General features: G+C 41.7%; 1 pseudogene; it reads right to left on the reverse strand.

Annotated features, from left to right (window-relative positions):
• Positions 1 to 2,313: 2,313 nt before the first annotated feature.
• Positions 2,314 to 5,586, reverse strand: LOC101565250 (annotated as a pseudogene).
• Between the last annotated feature and the right edge of the window lie 1,168 nt (positions 5,587 to 6,754).

Genomic DNA, 6,754 nt, shown 5'->3' on the forward strand with positions numbered 1-6,754 from the left:
CTATTCTTCTTCATCATTCTTAGTTTGAAGTTGAGACTGTTTGAGAACAGGATTGCTATCCCTGATTTTTTCTGAGGTGCTGTTTGTGTAGTATTGAGTTCCATCCTTTTACTTTCAGCCTATGAATTTCTTTATGAGTTAAGTGTGTTTTTGTATACAGCATATTGTTGGATTTTTTTTCCTAATCCACAGTGCCAGTCAATTTCTTTTAATTGTTGAATTGAGTCCATTTACATTGTTGGTTATAATTCAGATGTATTGACTTATGATCGATATGTTATTTACCTACTGCTGTTTACTCCTTTTTCTCCTGTGTGTAATTGTTTACCATATTTAATGAGTTCCTTCTGTTCTCATTTGTGGAGTTCTGATCATTTTGGGCCCTCTCAAGAACATCTTTTAGTAGTCTCTGTAGGGTTGACTTTGTCATCATGAAATTCTTCAGTTGTTCTTTGTCATGGAAGTATTTCACTTCTCCATCAAAGTTGAAAGAGAGTTTTGCAGGGTATAGTAGTCTGCGCTGGAATTTGTTTTCATAGAGGACTTGAAGTACTCTGCTCCATGCTGTTCTTGCCTTTATAGTTTGTGAAGAGAACTCTGCTATAATTCTGATGGGTTTTCCTTTAAATGTGATCTGTTTCTTTTCTCTAGTGACTTTCGGCATATTATTCTAGTGCTGGATTTCTGGGATCTTGATCATTATATGTCTCAGTGTGTTTTTAATTGGGTTGAAGTTATTTATAGTTCTGTATGCTTCGGTTATATGAATGTCAGATTGTTTCCTCATATTTCAGAAATTTTCTGCTATTAGTTTTGCCCATATCCTTTTTATATCATTTGTATAGACTCCTTCTTTCTCATTGATGCCTATCAGTCTCACATTGTTCATCTTTGATGAATTAATTTTTCTTGCATCTTAGTTTTTTAAAAGAGACCTTTACTTGTCCTTTCACTAGGTGCGATGGTGTCTTCAAGATCTGAAACTCTACCTTCACTTTCACTCAAATGGTTTTTCAAGGTTGTGATTAAGATTTTAGGTTCCTCTATATCTCTTTGGCTTTGCTTCATGCAATCTGTTTCTTTTTTGTATTGCTTATTGAAATATTCCATCATTTTTTAACCTCTTTTTTATCAGTGTCTTCTTAAGAAGCAGTTATTAAGTGTTTTACTATAGAGATTATTTCTGATCTGATTTCCTGTATATGTTTCTGCAGTTGATACCTTACTTCTGATACTATTAATTCAGAGATTTTTTATTATTTCATATGGTATTTCTGATTTGAGTTCCTCTATACATTTCTACAGTTCTTTCTTTCTTTCTTTCTTTCTTTCTTTCTTGCTTTCTTGCTTTCTTGCTTTCTTGCTTTCTTGCTTTCTTGCTTTCTTGCTTTCTCGCTTTCTTGCTTTCTTGCTTTTTTCTTATGCTATTTATTAAGACATTCCAGCTGTGTAATTCCCAATTTTTCTGTGTTAGTGTCCTGTGCACTTGTTCTGGGAGGGCTTGGGGCCTGAGATTGCATTTTGCTCCTTCTCTGTGTCATTTTGTATAGGACTGTCCTCTGACCTTTGTTGTAGAGCTTTGGTACAACACTTGCCAGGCCTGGGCTTGGGATGGGTCTGGAGGGTTCTGGAGAGCGTGGTGGAAGTTCTCACTCATGTGGTGGCTTGGGCTACCTCTGGAGGTGTGGATGGTTCCCGAGAGGAAGGCTGAAGTTCTCACTCATGGGGCAGGCGTGGATTGGTCTGGGGAAGTCCAGCAGGTGCAGGGGAGCGAGGAAGCTCTCCCACACAATTGCCAGGCCTCAGCTTGGGTTGGCTCAGGAGGGGTAGAAGGGTCCCCAGAGCGTGATGGAAGGTCTCACTCATGGGGTGGGCCTGGGCTTGGTCCTCTCTAATGTTAATATCACTACCCTTTAAACAAAATTTCCAGAGTCTGATTTAATTATGATATTTGCAGGCTATCTTTAATAACAATTATAACATCCTCAAACCAGTGCTATGCATTAAAGTCAACAGTGCTGTTATGACTGTTACTTGATACATAGATTACTACTCTAATTTTAATTAATTTATTTATTTCAGGTGGCAACACCAGGCTTTATTTTGGAAAAGACAATTGAATTGGGTTTTTGTGGAGGGCATGAGCAAGAAAAGGTACCCCAGGCAGTAATGTCCCCTCAAGTGTGAACTGAGGGTTAAACTGAGCCTCAGGTGGGCCTCTTGCTGTTAATGCTCCCTCATACTGCTATCTCTCCATGGGCTCTGGGGAAGCTGTGGGAGAGGTGTAGGCTCATAGATGCTGCTGTGGCCCATTCACTTGGGCAGGACATTAGAGGTCTCAGACACCAGCTCCCCATCGCAGGTCTTGGTCTTCTCCACCACAGCAGAGTTGGTGTGGGTAAAGCCAGGGCTTTGGAGACTCCCAAAGCCAGGAATAGTCACTGAATAGTCACTGGTGGTCTTCGTGTGGATGCTCAGTTTCCGCATCCCAGCCTCCAGCCTGTTCTCCTTGCACTCCAGCAGCTTGTGGTAGGTGGCGATCTTAATGTCCAGGGCCAGCTTGACGTTCATAAGCTCCTGGTACTCATGCAGCTGCCAGGCTATGTCCTGCTTGGCCTTCTGCAGAACAGCCTCCAGCTGGGCCAGCTTGGCGTTGGCATCCTTAATGGTCATCTTCCCACGCTGCTCAGCATCAGCAATGGCAGCCTCCAGGGATGCTCTCTGGCCTTTGAGGGCCTCAATCTGTGCCTGAAGGTGGCTGATGCTGTGGTTCATCTCAGAGATCTGACTTTGTGTGGCGGAGATCATCCCCGTGCTTCCCATCCAGAGTCTGCAACTCTTCATACTTGATCTGGCACATGCTCTTGGCCTTGGCCTGGCTGTAGTTGGCGATCTCCTCATACTGGGCCTTGATCTTGGCGATGATGCCATGCAGGTCCAGGGAGCAGCTATTGTCCATGGACAGCACCACGGATGTGTCTGAGATCTGAGACTGGAGCTCATGTATCTCCTCTTCATATAGCTGCCTGTGGAAGTTGATCTTGTCAGTCAGCCCTTCCAGGCATGACTCGAGCTCCACCTTGTTCATGTAAGCTTCATCCACATCCTTCTTTATGAGGACAAATTCACTCTCCATCTCTGTATGCTTGTTGATCTCATCTTCATATTTATTCTTGAAGTCATCCACCAACCCCTGCATGTTGCCGAGCTCCACCGCCAGCTTCATGTGCTCATCACCAAGTGTGTCTAGTTGCCACGTGAGGTTGTTGATGTAGCTTTCAAACATGTTATCCATGTTACTCTGGGACTTTTTTTTTTTTTTTTCTCCTTTAGGAGGCTCTACGTGGTCTCTAGCATCTTATTCTGCTGCTCCAGAAACTGAACCTTTTTGATGAAGGAAGCAAACTTGTTGAGGTTCTTGACCTGCTCCTTCTCCTGAATTCGCATGGCCTGGATTTTGAGGTCTACCTCCAGGTTCAGGGGTTCAGCAGGCTCTGGTTCACCTGGACGGCCGTGCTGCTCCCCAGTCCACCAGCACCACCACAGCCACCGAGCTCCAGGCCACCCCAGAATCTGCTGCTGCTGCCCATTCAGGAGAAGCTGGAGGAGCTGATGTGGAAACAGGCCTGCTGGTATAGGAGAGGCGGTTGAAGGCCCAGGGGCCAGAGGTAGACACCTTGTAGGACTTCTACCCTTATGAACCTGGTGGAGGCTGAGGAGAACTGAAGATAGAGACTGGAGAAAGAGCCTGGCAGCTGCTTCTGGATGGTGGGTTGTAACTTTAATTTAAAATGTGAATTATTTCATTGGCCTGCAGCTGGCTTAAGTTTTCAACTTAAATATTTGTAGTAAAAAATGTGATAAAATTTATTGCATTAGTCACTTTTAGATGTTCAGTTCAAGCACAGTGATGTGTGGCTTAATGACATGGGTATTAGGAATGTATTAGTTGGTGAGTTCATGGTTGTGTGAATATCCTATTATAATGGTTGATTGATTGTATCAACTGGAGGAGTTTAAAAGCTTAACTAAGTGGGCTCAGCAATTCTGTACCCGAGGGTGTAGAGGACCCATCCTAGGGCAGTTTGTCATCTGGAGAGTATAAAAGTGAAATGAGGAAGGATTTATTTTCTTCTATTCTTCAGAGGACTTGAAGTCTTCTCTTTCAGTTTTATTTTTTCAAAAATGACATTTAAATTTAATACAAATTTTATATGAAGGAAATGTGAAAAAATGCTTCCATATGCTAAAAGCAATTATGCTTCACAATCAAGGCCAGGTAGGCTACTTTTTCCTTTTTTGGCAACTGCGATTCACAAATGTTCTTTTTCTTATTTTCTTCTAGCATCACTTATTGCTTCTCTAACATGGATAACTAGCTGGAGACTGAACAGTTTGCATCCTCTTATCAGCAATGAAAAGAAAGTCAATTAGACTAAAATGTACACCAAAATGTGTTGGAATATTGTAAGATCAATCTTCTCCTATACATAATCACCTTTTGCTTGTGATGAATGCCTTTTGTTTTGCACAGCATACAAAACAACACTACAGCATAAGTAGTGTAACAGACAGCACGACACTCTTGCTTTCTCTCATACTGCTGGCCATCCTCTCCTGGCTTCCAGCACAGACTCTTCAGTTTCTGCCTCGTATCTTTCAGCCTTTCGGCATAGACGCTTCAGCCTTCAGTTGCAGATTCATTAGCCTCCTGATACGGTGTGCATGAACACTGTGGGGAACTGCAGACCTTGGACTGACACCTTCAGTCTCCAGTGTGGAGCCGCCCTCTGCTCTTCCTTCTCTGACTGTGGGTGACCATTGTAAGCCAATCTTCTAATTTCTTATATATTTGTATGTCTCATGCTATATCTGTTTCTCTTGCAAAACACTGACAGATATAAGCCTAGAGGTCAATCACTGGACATAGCCTTTTCAAGCACTCAAGAGATGAAAACAGCACAGAAAAGTCTTTCAAAAATAGTATACTCAAAATAATGAAAAATTAAGCACACAGACCAGCAGCAGTTGTTAGCATTATTAAGCATTTTGTTTGATTAATAATTTTATGCACCCTCATTTTATACAACTGGCTGGGCAGTAGGGTTTGTTCATGCTGGTCTCACCACCACCAAGTGATCAGTACATCTCTATGACCTTAGCCATGGCCATAACCTCATCAGGAAAAGGACTTTTTAAAAAAACCTCCATTATAATTTATGGGACCACTGTTGAAGGTGAGGTCTACAGTTGATCCACGTGTCCCCAGGTAGCACATGACTAGGATATCTCCAGAACTTTTTCTGTTTTAAAGTGCCTTCATAAATTCCAAACCAATTTCAAATAAACACATTTTAATTTAGAAATATAGTGAGCAGGCTTACGATTGGTATTTTAATACATCAGAAATTTGGATTTTTTCCCTCCAGTGTATTCACTTGTAAGAGGAGTTTCCTATACAAAGGCAATTTGAGTGTTTTTCTTATTTGTCTCTCTTCGTAATGACATTTCAGCATGAATTTTAAGTTCAGCTTCTTTATTGGAGATATTAACTTTAGTTAACTCTATTAAGATGTCCAGAGTCATAGTTGTAGATGAGTCCAGTCGCTGCTGCAGGACACATGTATGAAGTATTTGTGATTCTATTGTGCCCTTGCTGCCTGTTTCTGGAAAGTCTATTCAGTGTAGACTGTAATGAGCCTGTGACAATAGCAATGGCAGAAGACACTAACTGGCCTTGAAAATCGTATTCACTGCTTTTACATGTCAAGGTAAATGACTTTGAACTTTGGATTTCAGAAGACTTCCACATGGGTAAATACAACCATAAATATGATTTCAGAAAATGGGAGTGCTAGGAGAGATAAACAAGCCTTGAATGCCAAATGTTTCATGACCCCAATGGGAGCTTGAACTAATTAACAGGTTAGTGCTTATCTCAAGCCAGGTGACAGGGATGCAGGCTACGTAGATTATGCTATTTCTTTCAGAGGCAGGTCTGACAATGGAGTGTGTACCTCCACTACTGATAGGCTCTACCTGTTTTTCTTTCTTTCTTTCTTTTTTTTTCTGGCAGCTCTTGACTGGGTCCTTTCATCTCGTCCTAAGTGAGTCCTCATTTTCCATTTCACTGTCATGGATAATTCTTGTTAGCTTCTTGTCACAGCACAGAATCAGATAGGCCAGGGGGAACTTGGACAGAATGACAGGACTTTCTCAAACCCACCACATTGTAAGTAAAAATAAGTTTCTCATTAAATCAGGTAATGCTTATGTTGCAGAGAGCTCTAGCCCAGAGGAAGACCCATTACTGATCTGTTGAAAACCATCAAGAATTTTTGTTTTGAGGGTTTTTTTAGTCTATTTTCAGTTGCCATAACAACATACCTCAGAATGAGTAATTTATCAAGAGGAGAGGTTTATTTTGCCTCATGGTTTTGAGGTCCAGGAAGATATTGGATCTGCCTGGCTTCTGGAGAACGAACCTTATAGAACTTCAAAGCTGGGCATATTCTTTTTTATACTCTATATTTTAACTTGGAAACTGTCCTTGAGGCTGTGGGAGGAAGAAGCACTATCTGCCATACTTGTGGGGGTCTGGGTCTGGAGAATGGCAGGTTGAGGAGCACTTCACACCGAGCAGAAGAGCTAGTGCTACAAACTCAATGGGAACTTAATAAGGGACAGTTTGTGGTTCCTGGTGGCCCAAGGTGGTGATGTCTCTTCTCAGTAAAATGCATAGGTCAAGTTTTTC

This window comes from Octodon degus, unplaced genomic scaffold, assembly GCF_000260255.1.
Source record: "Octodon degus isolate 3935 unplaced genomic scaffold, OctDeg1.0 scaffold00075, whole genome shotgun sequence".
In the NCBI taxonomy this organism is placed as follows: Eukaryota; Metazoa; Chordata; class Mammalia; order Rodentia; family Octodontidae; genus Octodon; species Octodon degus.